The sequence below is a fragment of the Dipodomys ordii genome, unplaced genomic scaffold (assembly GCF_000151885.1).
Source record: "Dipodomys ordii isolate 6190 unplaced genomic scaffold, Dord_2.0 Scaffold13, whole genome shotgun sequence".
Lineage (NCBI taxonomy): Eukaryota > Metazoa > Chordata > Mammalia > Rodentia > Heteromyidae > Dipodomys > Dipodomys ordii.
In genome coordinates, this window is record NW_012267229.1 from 3116635 (window position 1) to 3131569 (window position 14935).

Sequence of the window (14935 nt, forward strand, 5' to 3'; positions counted from 1 at the left end):
GGGTCCGGTCGTGGGGCCTGAACTCTGGGCCTGGGCGCTGTCCCTCAGCTCTTCAGCTCAAGACTAGCGCTCTACCACTTGAGCCACAGCACCACTTCCAGCTTTTTTCTTTTTGCTTATGTAGTGCTGAGGAATCGAACCCAGGGCCTCATGCTTGCAAGGCAAGAGCTCTGCCACTGAGCCACCTTCCCAGCCCCTGTATTTTTCTTTTCTTGTTTATTTTCATTTCATTTTTCCATGCTGGTCCTGGGATTTGAACTCCAGGCCTGGGCTCTGTCCCTGTGTCTCTCTGTGCTCAAGGCTAGTGCTCTACCACTGAGCCACAGTGCCGCTTCCATCATCTTCTGAGTAGTTGAGTGGCCATAGTCTCACAGCCTTTCCTGCTCAGGCTGGATCCACACCACAATCCTCAGATCTCAGCTTTCTGAGTAGCTAGGATTACAAGTATGAGCCAGCACCTGACTCTTTTCTTTCCTTTTTCAGACCAGAAAACTTACATCATAATTTTTAAGTTGTGGAAAAGCCAGATTGATGTCAAGCATTTCTATTTTACTGATCATTTTCAATAGCTAAACTTGCAAAGATGGTCTATTTTGAAGTACATGCTTGGAGTATATTTTTCCAATGAGCTTAGAATTGAGGACCTTTAAAGTAACTTCCAGTACTGATTCCTCTACCTTATTTCATAGAGCATTTCAGGTGACTTATAACGCTGTACCCAGCAAAATAGAAACAAGCTTCTTCCTGTTTCTCTTCCCAAAAGGAATAAGGACCATGCAAAGAGCTACTGGCTTAGAAGCCAGTCCTGGCTCTATGGCATATTAGTGTGACGCCTTCACGCATCACTCTTACTGTTCCGTGCCACTTCCTCATCTGTAAAATAAGGACATTTGCCCTGCCTGCCTCATAAAGCTGTGCATGAGGGAGGGGCAAAAAAAGTAGGTTTTGCAGATTTGCAGATGTCCTTCCAGATGTGTGGTTTTGTGTCTTTCCAAGCACACTAGTGGAGATAGAACCAGCAAATCTCCACTGCCAAGACATAGACTTGTGGAGTTGCCACTGCCTGTGAGTTGCCTTGTTCTAATTTATCTGTGCAGAGGACCTTAAAAATTAGTGTTAGGGTAGTGCAGTAGCTAGCTAGCAGGGGCACTCTATGCTTGGTTAAATTAACTTTTTAATTGAAGCATGCATATATTCAGAGAAGTATAATTGTAACTTTATGCTGCATTGCAATAAAGTAGACCCACACCATGCAACCAGGACCTAGATTAAAAGGATAGTATTTTTCTGCAGGTCCGAAGCCCCCTGTGTCACCCCTACTAGTATCTACACACTCCAAAGTTCACCATTATGCTGACTTCTAACACCATGGTTAATTCTGCCTTGTTTCACATATTATATACATGGAACCATAGAACATGTACTGTTTGTGTTTGGTCTTCATTGAAAAGTAATCCTGTCCATGTTACATATAGCAACAATTAGTTTGTTATTATTTAGTATCTCACTGTATGGATATAGCATTAAGTATGAATCAGTTCTTCTGATTTAAAAATATATATATACTAACAGTGTAGATCAGTCACAGAGCCTGTGGTGATTCAACCATTCCTATAAATGTGGGTGGTGGCTGATCTATATTGTATGATTATTGTTAATTTCTTTAGTACAAATTCTTTCCTGTTCAATGAATTCATAAAATAGAAGATTGTGTTTCTATGCATATAAAAAAGTGTTTTCTTATAAAATCTGAAGATTTTTTGAAAATAAAATCTCTTCATTCTTTTCTACAAAAATGAAGTATGCTTTTATACAAGGCCTTTTTCTCCACCTAGACTCTGACATCAATCCTATCATATTTCCTTTTTTCATAGTGTTTCTTTTTCTACTCCATACTTGGTACTCAAGTTGCTCAAAAATGTATGTGTAAGGACCAACTTTTGTCAAGACAAATTATGGATTGTTTCTTTGTTATATGTAATAATTTATCTTGATAAAATTGATTTATCTTGATTAACTTGGTTAAGTTGATAAGCATCTAGGAGATAAGCACACTTCTGGAAGTGTCTTTGAGAGCATTTCCAGCAAGAATTACCCCACCTGAATGTGGGAATCACCATCCTATAAACTGGAGTCAGGATAGAATAAAAAGGATAAAAAAGACAAAACCTGCGAGTGCAGGTTTCTTTTTCTCTTTTTGTCTCTGCTTTGTGAACATTATGATGTGAACTTCACTGCCTTGCCATGACCTCTCTACCTCATAAAGAGGTAGACTAAAATCTTTGGAGCTCTTTGCCAATATCAATCCTTTCTCCCTTAAATTATTTATGTCAAGAATGTCTCAGTAGCAAAAACCTGATATGCTATCTTAATCATTGTTGAATCTTTTGACTATTCATCTACAGTTAGGTAATAGGGTATTGATTGTAAATATACACAGAGATTAACCACAAATACTCAAAAGAACACTTAATATTTAGGAGGAGGGAGTTAGGGAACCTGGTTCACGTATTACTTATATAAAGTAGCGTCCCAGTTCTGTATTAGGCCTTTACTCTTGCGCACTTGAGTTAATGCTGAAAATCGTAAGGGCCTTTTGGTTGTCTTTTTATTTGTGGTGGCAGAGAATAACTGCATATCTAAGGATAAGTTGTGGAAAATTTAGCTCATGTTAAGCAGTTTTTATTACCAAGCTAGTGATTCATAAATGGATTCTTCCTCTTTATCTCAAAAAGAAGTACTAGGTATACAGTGCTAACTTATCATATAACTGAAATCTTGACAGTTGTCAAAGTTAACTAGAAGAATTGATGTATGTGAAGGGTATCTACTAAAGCATGGCTATCATGGCTAGGGTCAAGTTACAGATGCTCCCAAGACCATGGATTTTTCACTTGTAGAAAGTCGTGTTCAGGATATGGTAATGAAACCAGTCCAGACAGTGCAGTGCATAATGGTAGAAAATACAACATGATTGTTACCTTTGCTACTCCATTTGCAGAGCCACCAAGTCAGACTCTGGTTGTGGTTATTTTCCTGGGGAATATTGTTACTCCATAGAATGTGCTCATGTTTTTGCTTCTTTTTCAGTAACTTACTAATAAAAAAAAAATCATAGTTCACACCAAACCCTACTCCTTTCCCATGTGATCTTGGTTAGCTATGCTAATTTGAAATAACATTTGAATTTTATTTGCACCTTAAATACACTATTTCACTTTTCGCCCATATTGGCATTTAAGCTTAGGGCTTTTGATCAGTTAGTTTGGTGATAGGGCCTCCCATCCTGTCTAGATGCATGTCTGGACCACTGTCCTCTTAGTTTTCACTTCCCACCATAGCTGAGAGGATAGGCATGTGTTACCATACCCAATTTCTTCCATTGAGGTGGAGTCTTGTAGGCTTTTTTGCCCAGGCTTGCCTAGTACCAGGACTCTCCAGATCTTAGCTTGCCACATAGGTAGGCTGACACCATTCCCAGCTATAAATTGAGAAAGGGTCTTGTGAACTTCTTTGCCTAGGCTGGCTTTAAATCTTGATTCTTCCTATCTCAACTTCCCATACAGCTATGTATGGGTGGCTCCCATACAGGGGGATAAGTTCTCTCTCTGGGGTGCAGTAGTTGGGCAAAGAATGTAACCATCTGTCCTAAACCACTCATAAGCAAGCAAGAAGACAATGACCCTGAAGCAGACATGACAAAAAATGAGAATATGACCAAAAGAACCACACCACTCCCAGGATCCAGATAGTTTATTTTATGTGTAGGGTAAATGTTGAATAACTTTCAATATATTCTAAAATTTAAAAAAAAAACAAAACATTCATTTTTCTAATTTGGGGAGGGGAAGGGAAAAAACAAAATGCTTAAATAGGGATACAGGTTGACCCATTGTAACAATGAGATGCACAAGATACTATGTTGAAAAACAAACTTTACAATTTAGACAGGGAGTGGAGGAGGAGAGGGGAGGGTAGGGGAAAAACAAAGGAGGAGGTAACAATGCTTGATAGGAAATGTAGTCATTACCTTGCTGGTAAAACTAACCCCTCTGTACAGTATTTTTACAATAAAAAATGAATTCAAAACAACACAAAACATTCTCTTACTATTCTCATGCTCTCCACATCTCTGTGTTCTTTTAACTCATATATTTCCTTGGTTTTTGTTTGTTTGTTTGTTTGGAGACACAGTTTTGCTATAGAGCCAAGACAGACTTCACACTCAGGATCTTCTTGCCTCAATCTTTCCAGTGCAGAGATTATAGAGATGAACCACTATGCTGAGCTTACTTTTATTTTGGATTGATACATAAGAATTCTACATATTTATGGAGTACAATGTGATGTTTCAACTTAGCTTTACCTTGTATGATGATCAAATTTGGGTAATTATTTAGCAGATCCGCACCTTAAAATTTTATTCTTTTTTTTTTTGGGGGGGGGGTCTGGTCATGGAGCCTGAACTCTGGGCCTGGGCACTGTTCCTCAGCTCTTCAGCTCAAGGCTAGCACTCTACCACTTGAGCCAGAGCGCCACTTCCGGCTTTTTTCCTTTTGCTTATGTGGTGCTGAGGAATCGAACCCAGGGCCTCCTGCATGCAAGGCAAGTGCTCTACCACTGAGCCACCTTCCCAGACCCTTAAAATTTTATTCTTCGTGATAAAAACATTAAAAATCACCTTTTCTAATTATTTTGAAATATACAATACATATTACTAACTTCCTTCACCCTACTGTGTTACATATATAACACTAAAACTTATTCCTGCAATCTAACTGTAACATTATGTCCGTTGATCAACTTTTCCCAGTCTTCCATGCATACTCCTTTACTATCTTCTGGTAATCAGTATTCCACTCTCAAGTAAAATAAGAGATAATTTTTTTTTTCCCCATGAGGACACATACATACATGTCTAGCCCTGCTGGTCAGTTTGATGGGGTTGTTTCTTGTTTTTTGTTTTTGTTTTCCCTGAGGACATCATGTCTAGCCCTGATAGTCAATTTCCTACAGGATGGGTGGGTACTACGAACAGGGTGAAAAACTTCTGTCTTGAGCTGACCCCAGAACATCCTCCAGTATTATCTCCAATTAGTCCTTATTTTCTTCACTCATCCCTAACATCCCAAGTTCAACCACACTACAGCCTAGCTTCCAAAGGGTCATTTTCCTGGACCAATAACCCTTTTTTGTTTGTTTGTTTGTTTTTTAACTAATCTTGATCAAACCAGGCTTCCTGGTTCATACCTTTAATCCCTGTCCTAGGGAAGCTGTTGCAGGAGGATTCTGAGTTCAAGGCCCACCCAGCCTAACTAGATACTGAAACTGATTCCACATGTTCCCCACCACCCCAGAAAAAAAGAAAGGTCCAGTCAAGATCCAATCAAGGGTTCATCTTCTTAGAATTCTCTGAAAGTCCTTTCTTCCAGGGATTTGCTTCTTCCTTGAGACCTATTAACATGTGCTGTTGACATCCTTGTAAAGCTCACATGGCTCTCCTGGGAAAATATTGCAGTGTCTTCCCCTCTTCACAGGTTAGTAGCCCTTAGTATTTTTCTACACCCAGTTATTTGAAAGGACTTGATCCCAGGTGCTTTGAGTTCAGTGGCTTGGAAATATCTTTCCTGGCACTACAAAATTCTTCCTTTTGAAAATCAACAAGATTCTAAGCTATTTAAGGGCAGGGATGGTATCTTATTGTACTTTGTATACCATGGTAGGCTCCCAGTATTTTTGAATAAATGAATAAATGTCAAATGGAGTTTCCTTATTGATTATCCAGCAGATTTTTTAAAAATTTACTGATCTTCCAGAAAAAAATAAAACATTACATAAAATATCCTCATATACATAAGAAACAAAAACATGGGTTGGGGATTTAGATGATGAATATCTGGGAGTAAGATGTCAAGATAACTTAAATGGCTCTGCAAACAGCCTGGTATGAGGACAGTTTGGACATGAACATGTCTGTGACACTCATCCCACCACTTCCCACTCCCCCGTTCCTGAGATGCTGACAAAGCTCAGCCTACAAATCGCAGATTTAACACAGAACAAATGCTTGTTCCCGGATAAAACAGCTGAAAAGAATTAATTTTCTCTCTGCTTTTAGAGGGCAAAAAAGGCAATATATTTTTACCTGCTAAAGTATAATTACATGTGTTCTGCAGGCCTCTACAAAAGTTGTTTCTTGAGGCTGCTGTACATATAGTATGGTTAAGAAATGTGCACAGGCACATCAAGCCTTCCAGTAGAAACAGTGAGTGAATGGCCATTGAAAACTTGTGATTAGATACAGGTAATTAGAATATATGCAAATATATGGCATAAATGACCAATCATCCTATGAGAGTACATTTCCTTCTTTCTACTACAATGTGCTGACTGGAGCTTGGTCGACCTTGTGACGTTCAGGGTTTCTTGCCTTGGAGTACTTAGCATTGTATAGGAGCCAGGGAGAAGCAGATTCCATCTATCTGAGAAGAATCTTCAGCAATCCACATTAGATGTGTATGGGCTCCTAGGAATAAAAAAGTTTGTGTGTTTAGCCAGTGGCCTTTGGGCTAAACCTATGTTGGAGTCTTTCATCCTAAACCGATTTTTAGGCACACAGTTCACCCACTGCCTGAGTATCTGAAGAGCACACATGGTAATTGTTACTTTGCCATTAAATTAACCCCACCTTATTCAGGGGATAAGCAAGTTCTTTCTATCAGAGAATATGTTTATATTGCTGATAATTACGTTTGGGGTATGATACTGTTTCCATTTGCCCAACTACCCTTCTGTCTCCTTTTTCATCTTTTACTATGAAATGTTTCATATATTTTTAAAAGAAAGACATAATAAGTTTGTAAGTTATAAAGGATAATAATAAAATGAACACCTGTGAACCTACCCCCTAGCCTAAGAACTTGCCTATTACTCCTATCTTTGAAGCCCCCATGTGGGCCTCTCTGATCTTAATACTTTCTTTCCCCATCTTTTATTTCATGTTTATGCCTTGGTTTTCCCAAAATCTTTTCACACCTCTATGTATCTCAAGCAGACACATTGTGTAGTGTTACCTAATTTTAACTTCATATAAATCTTATATAATTTTGTTATATGAATAATTCTGCAGCCTCTTCATAAATTACCTAAAATTCCTGTGTCAGTTTAGACATCCTATCAAATCAACTGTGCTTCAGTATCAATTAGAATTTCAATGAGATGCTACTTCCCTTCAGAACAAAGTTCTTCATTGAGTTCTTTTTGTTGTTGTTGTTGTTATTGTTGCTATTATAAAAACTTGATGTGGTTTAAAAATAAAAAAAAATGTTAGATTGAATTGATGCTTCCAGGAACATTGAAAAGATAAAAGGTCATTTTACTGTAAGTTACAAATTCCAACTGCTTTTGGTTTTACTGGTATTAAGAATTTGGCGAGCACACATAAACACATGCACTTCAAAGAGGCCTCCTTCCCAGGACCAGCAGTGTCGCTTCTGCCCATTACGTGGCACATGCCATCCAGAGCACTGAAGACTTGCATTACTGTCCAGCTCACACAGTCATAAAACGAACCAGCAAAGAGAAGGGAAATTAGCTTTTAGGACAGTAGTGGAGAAAAGGCCTTACATATCTGTCTGATGTTACTGATTTATCAGAAAAATAGAATTAAAATTTGTTCTACAAAGAGTCCAATGAGCTTCCATGATAGGAAGCTCTCATCTTTAGTGCCTCAGTAATACTCATTACATCTTTACTACAATTTTAATAGGTCGCATTTTAAAGGCTGGCATTCTAATTTTTATTTAAGGATCAGATAGAAATACCCAAATTAAGTAACAGAAATTCCAGGTGAATAAGGTAGAAATGATAGCTAAGCTTTTCAGTCACCTAGATTAGCATTTATCTATTAAGATAATGCTCTGAAATTGATAATGTCAGAAATAGTTTTTGCCAGAATCTGTTTATAACAGAACATGTATTCCTTTAAATATCACTGAAGCACTCTAAAAACTGGAAATAAATAAAAACTGTAGAAACTAATTTTTTTCCATCTTGAGAAATATAGCTCTAAAATGTTATCTAATGAAAGTTTATTTGGCTACAAAGTTTTCCATCTGAAATATAAAACACAAAGATTTACAAATATAATTCTAGCGATTATATAATTCTTGTAGTAGTACTTCTACAACTCTCAGAAAACATTTTGGCAAATTTGATAGTCAGTTTTCATTTGCTTAAGAGTGTGTGTGTGTGTGTATGCAAGTTTTATAGTCAGTTTTCATTTGCTTAAGAGTGTGTGTGTGTGTGTGTGTGTGTGTGTGTGTGTGTGTGTTGGGATTGAACTCAGGCCTAGGCATTGTGTATGACCTTTTTCTTTTTGGCTTAAGGATTAGCACATTACTACTTGAGCCACAATTCTACTTCTGCCTTTTTGGTGGTTAATTAGAGATGAGAGTCTCACAGACTTTCCTTTCTTATCTGACTTTGAATGACTATCCTTAGATCTCAATCTCCTGAGTAGCTAGGATTATTGGCCTGAGCCACCAATGCCCAGCATAACAAAACCTATTTTACTGAACGGTTTTCATCCTCTACAGAAGTTCCATGTCCATCTCGAAGCTTCCTGTTTCTAGAAGTTTCTAATACAATAAAATAATAAAATAGGAAGAGAATGCAAATGTCTTTAAGGGCTTGTATTTGGCCCACATCCCTGCCTTTCCAATCAGCTCCTTATTACGTCTTGAGCAAATCCGAGTAAGCCTCAGAAAGAGGGCATGATTATTTTCTTGGCTTAGCATAACTAGGATTCTATAGAGCTCAATTCCCAGTGCTACTGAGACAGATTGGTGGTGAAAGTTCCTCAGGGAAGCATGGCAACTTGGTTACTTCATGGCTACAACAAGACATGCATTATATGAATCTTAAGGACTACATGTCCGCACAGTTAATAAAGCATTTTTTATATCATCTTTTTCAAAAGATGTACCCCCTACTGGGTTTCAAAGAACTTAACAGCCTCTGGCAAGATTTTTCATAGATAGGAGGAGACTGTGCGTTGTACAATCCCTTATTCTTCCTATTTTAAACATTAATTTCTCTTTATTCAATAAGAAGTGACTCCAACCCTGTGCACAATGTCCTAGGGTATGCCATTCGACCAAAGACAAAGGAGCAGCAGCTGACTTGGCAACTGTCCAGCTCAAGACGGTTCTGATTTCAGAGTTCTGTTTGCCTTGCAAGAAAGTCTGGGATGTGAAGCCAAGCAGAGAGCTCTTAAATGGGTTCGGGAGCCAGTGCAGCTGGGGGTCGTTAGCAACAATTGGAGGACAATATTTAAATACAAAACAAAAAACAAAACAAAAAACAAAACAAAAATGCAGAGGTAGTTGGAGGCTTCTGATTAGAAAGAAGCAGTCATTTGAATAGAAAAAAAATTGTTTGCAACCAGATAAGGAAACTTTGCTTTCTTTAACTTAATCTAAACAGGATGATATTGAAAGAGAAAGAAGTATCCCAAGAGGCATATCATCGCAGGAGAGGTGGCCTGCAGTGTTAATATTAACCAGTGAAAGTGGTGACAATGACATACGGACTTGAGGTTTAGGGCAGGTTGGGGTTTAGGGCAACTCCATATAACAGAACACCATCAAGATGGAAGCAAAGCCCTTCTCAACATTACTTCCAAGAGTGAATTTGTATTAAAAGATTAAAGCATTGAATATGCCTTCTTAGGGGTTAGCTTCTAAGATTAGATACAAATTGTTCTGTCCCTGAGTATTCTTAACCTATTGTTCTTGAGCTTGCATGCATGCACTTCATCTCAATGAACCCATTTCTGTCACCTTTTTTCACATCCCACTTGTATGACATAATGTATTAAGAAGTTACTTACTTGGTGGAAAAGAATCCTGTCCAGTTCTTGTGCCCATTTTGCACATATTAAACCTATTCAGTTTATTTTGGTGTGCTCTTACTGTTTTCCAAAGGGAAGTTTTCAGTGTCTGTATGTCTGGCTATTCTAGTAACCTTATAATTTCTGGGCTTGGGTCTTCTAAAATAAATAAAAGGTTCTTATGAGTAAGTACGTACACCCTGCTGCTGTAAAAGGAAAATGGTTATTGATGAATGGCTGGGAAACCTGACCACACTGAAGACTGTTAGAACACTTTCCCAGGCACAGGTCTCTCCCTTTAGGCCACTCATTTCCTCTTGTGTTGCTAGAACTTACCATTTCTATCTTCAGTAACTGTATACTGGAAAATCCAGCACTATGAAGTAGCATCTCCTAGATATGCTGTGTCATTAACATAAAAATTTAATACTGTATGGAACAATTTGCCGTTTATGGAACAATTAGTCTCCCAAACCAAGAAGCACACAATAGACTTGTATGTAACAGTAATAGGAAGAAATGCTACTCTTTTAATGAAGGATTAATTTTTCTTTAGGTAACTATATTTGAACAAACTTTATACTATTTTCCTGGGTTTTTATTGTAAATCAGGACCAACTGATAAATGACTAATTTTGAAAGGTTTTGTGAGATAAACTTCACCTTTGGAACAAACAAGTGTTGCTACTCATTTTGATTGTTTTGGCACTTTTTATTTCAAATGGAAAATCTATTTGGGGAAGTTGTCAGATACAGTTTTATTTTGTTTGTTGGATTGCTTTTGAGCACAGAAGACTTTGGCCTACACATGTGCTCAGCATGAATGAGCTATGAACTTATACACACACTATAAGATTTGGCTATGTTTTAGATAGTCATGAGACATGAAACATTTTGAAAGCATTAGATGAAATTCATATCGTGAAGAACAATTAAAAGCATATGGTAACATCTTATTACATCAAATTTTAGTAGTTTATAGACCATCCTAATTGAAACAGAGTAGAAATTAATTCTTCATATATGATATAGATTAAACAGGCTAATCAGAATTTCTGATATATAAAATATATAAAAACAGAGCAAAGTTTAGAAGTTTCAGAAGAGATTTGTGGTAGAAATGAGGTTGGCTCCATACACATCCGTTAGCCAACCAGTTTTCTCTACAGTAGCAACCATGGTTTCCACTTATTATTCTTCCAGCGAGAGCTCATGTATTTATAAACATTTTCATATGTAGTTCTCTTTCATTTGCTTTTCACAGAAATAATAATGGTGTCCCTATTGGTTATTTTCCACATTATCTTTTTTTAAGCTGATTTGTGTTTTTCTCAAACTGTATGTTATGTGATGAATTCTAAAGTCGACTTAGTGAGTCACAAGCAGAATTTTTTTTAATTTTAATTTTATTTTATTTTACTTTTATTTTTTGGGAGGGTCTGGTTATGGGGCCTGAACTCTGGGCCTGGGCGCTGTCCCTCAGTTCTCCAGCTCAAGGCTAGCGCTCTACCACTTGAACCACAGCGCCACTTCTGGCTTTTTTCTTTTTGCTTATGTGGTGCTGAGGAATCGAACCCAGGGCCTCATGCATGCAAGGCTCTACCACTAAGTCACCTTCCCAGCCCACAAGCAGAATATTTTAAATGAAGCAAGTAGACTACGAAGAACTCTCTTGAATAGATCAATACATTGCAAGTAAAGGGTCAATATTTGTTGAAATTTCAGTTACAAATAAATACACATATCATATATATACATATATTGTGTAGAATTTCTCTGGCTTTTGCTTCACTTAGGTTTGGGATTGTGTATTTTACTGTGACTCGTGCTCCAATAAACGTTTGGAAATTACTTGGTACAGATGATTCTATATTACTTGTATAGAGATTCCTCATTTGCTTTTATGACTGTTGTATAGAGTACTAGTTATTTATATATTTGCCTGCCAATAAGAAATTCAGTTTTATTGCTAATTAAAGCTTCTTCAATTAATATTTAATTATGACATATACAATACATATATGTGTGTATATATACATGACAATAGCTATAGAATAATAACTTCATATATGATAGCATGGGCTATCATGCTGCTGGCTGTGAATTCATTGTTAATAGATCAGCCATATGGCACACCTCAAAAAAGAATTAGGAATTTACCAATCTATATGAGACTGTTTCAGAAAGTGCTGAAGGAACTTGTAAGAGAAGATACAGAAAACACTAGAAAGCAGCTTAAGTTTGTAGATTTTTGAAAAGGTTCAACAATTTTAAAAAAAAAACCTATAAGAGACAGACAAAACTTACAGGCACTTAAGGTTAAGAAAATACCAAATCCCTCTTTACTAGTATTTATTTTTATTCTCAAGTGTGTTTTATTTTATTCATTTATTTCTTATTATTTTTTATTGTGAAAATACTGTACAGAGGGGTTACAATTACATGGGCAATATTTTATTCATTTTGTATTTTATTTTTCTAATTAATATCTTTAAGAAGTTGTACAAGTTTTGATGCAACATATTAACTTATGCATATAATGCATCTTGCATCTTGCTCAATGTCAAATGCTATATTTTAAAAAGGAGAGACTGTGAAATGATATTTAGCTTAGATATTTAGGTATTTCGGAAATAATATTGAAATGATTTATTTTTTCTAGAAAAATGAACGTGCTTATTAACAGGTATCCTGTCTCTATCTTTCTTTTATTAAAAAATAATTTGCTTTTATTATCTTTAAGTAGTTGTACAAAGAGATTTTAGTTCGACAGTTTGAACTTCCTTCCTTCTTCCTCTTCTTCATCTATCCTAACCACACCTATCCCCTCAAGTTACCAGGTTCCATTTTCACAGGTCTTTACTAAGTATTGTGACAATATGCACCTACCATTTATCTCTCCATTTGTCTCTGATCCCTCTTCATAAGCCCTTCCCCCTCTCAGTCAAAAATGTTTCACTGTCCTTTTATTCACTTAATTAAAGGGTCAGTTACTTGTTCAGAGGAGTTAAACCATGGGAATTCACCCATGTGTATACCATGCTTCAGTCAGTTTGATTTTGTTTATATGCATATAGTCCTGTATGTGTTTTCATATATGTTTATATTTTAGACCTAACTAGAACTAGTATCATATTCTAAAGAAATATGTCATTGCCAGGCACCAGTGGCTTGTGACTGTAATTGTAGCTACTCAGGTGGCTGAGATCTAAGGATTGCGGTTCAAAGCTAGCCTGGGCAGGAAAGTCTGGGCAACAAAAACAGAGTCTCCAGTGACAACCCTAAGACTCTTATCTAGTAAACTACTAAGAAAAAGCCAGAAATGGAGGTTTGGCTCAAGCAGTAGAGTGCTGCTAGCTCAGGAACAGTGTCCAGGCCCTGAGTTCAAGACCCAGGACCAGCACACACACACATTAAATTAATTACTTGTAAAAATTACATACTAAATAAGGTTTATGTAAGCAAAAGCACATACAAACAAGTGTATTTATTAATAAGTTGTCAAAGACAACTTATGATAAGAATCCCTCAAGAGTCTATCTCTTTATCTGCCCTAAAAGCAATTAATTCGCGCACCATTTGCTAATTCAATGTTCATCATAACATTACAAAACCTACCTACTGGGAATTACAAGACTGAGTTTATAAACTGCCATATTCCCATATTATAAATACTATTCTTTTCTTCACCATCACCTAATTCAGTGTTCTTTCAAATAATTTATATCTGAATTTTGGTGGTTCAATAATGGCATTTTGTGGTCCTGATTATCTTTCTTTAGCATGAATGATGTACAAGAGCTTTTCATATGTTTTAGAATTATTCACATTATATTTGGTTGTGTTTTTTCTTTGATTTTTGTCTTTTTCTACATGATTTGTAGCAAATCTATATACTGTGAAAATTAGCACAATGTGGTATGAATTGCAAATACTTTCAAATTTATCATTCATGTATATACATTTCAGTGTAAATATATAAATTCTGGCATTTTAGGATTTCTGGGTAGTATTATAATTTTTAAAGACATATTAAAATATTTTAAGAATTGTGTTTGGTGTTTCTGTTTCATATGTTGTAGTCCTTTGGTGTATATACGGAATTTGATTTCTTAATATGGAACACTAGTTTTGATTGGTTTTTGACTATATTGATTGAATTTCTTCATAACAAAACAATGAAGTACATAAGCTTGCAGATCAAAGAATTCAGCTTGCATTCTACTTTGTGTACTTGCTAAATAAAATAGCTTCAATTATGCTCTATCCCTTCTCTGAGTCTTCATTTCCCTATGTGGGGGCTTTGCTGAATTCATGAAGACAATGAATGCCTGGCCCTCAGGTTAAGTTCCTTTTCTTCCTGCTTTTCTGACATGCTCTGCCAAGCAATAACTTATGGAATTATCTTTTATTATGCATGCACTAAAATAATAGAAAAACTATTCTATTGTTATTATTCTTTTTTTGGTATGGGAATGACAAATAATTGTGAAAATAGAATGAATGTCTAGATATAAAGTTAGTTTCTTTAAGTGCTTTCAAATTCTATGTATAGAAACTTGAAAACTTTTTTTAAAATTTTTCATTGTAAAAATATTGTACAGAGGGGTTACAATTACATGGCAAGATAATGAATACATTTCTTATCGAGCATTGTAGTCTCCTCCTTTGTTTCCCCTTCCCATCCCATTCCCCCCTTCCCCCCACCCAACCCTCCTCCCCCGCCCCCACCAAAGTTGTAAAGTTCGTTTTCAACATAACAACTTGTACATCTCATTGTTGCAATGGGTCCACCTGTACCCTATTTAAACAATTTGTTTTGCCCTTCCCTTCCACAAATTATAACAACATCAAATACAGTAAAAGCAGGGGTTATACTGTGGGGGAAGGACATACAAAGCGACAAAGAAATAATCTTAAGAATGTGTTAAAAACAATCGTATGAAAGAAAAAATAACCTTTGAATACATATCTTAGGGTTCATTTCCCTAACATCAACTTAACTGACCTTTTCTGCTTGACTCAGACATATACTAGTTATTG

At 36.4% G+C, this 14935-nt stretch overlaps 1 protein-coding gene across 2 annotated transcripts in view; it reads left to right on the forward strand.

The window, feature by feature from the left end:
* Window positions 1-14935, forward strand: part of Tasp1 (taspase, threonine aspartase, 1) — a 227822-nt gene that overhangs the window by 159176 nt on the left and 53711 nt on the right. The gene's annotated exons all lie outside the window — the stretch shown is intronic.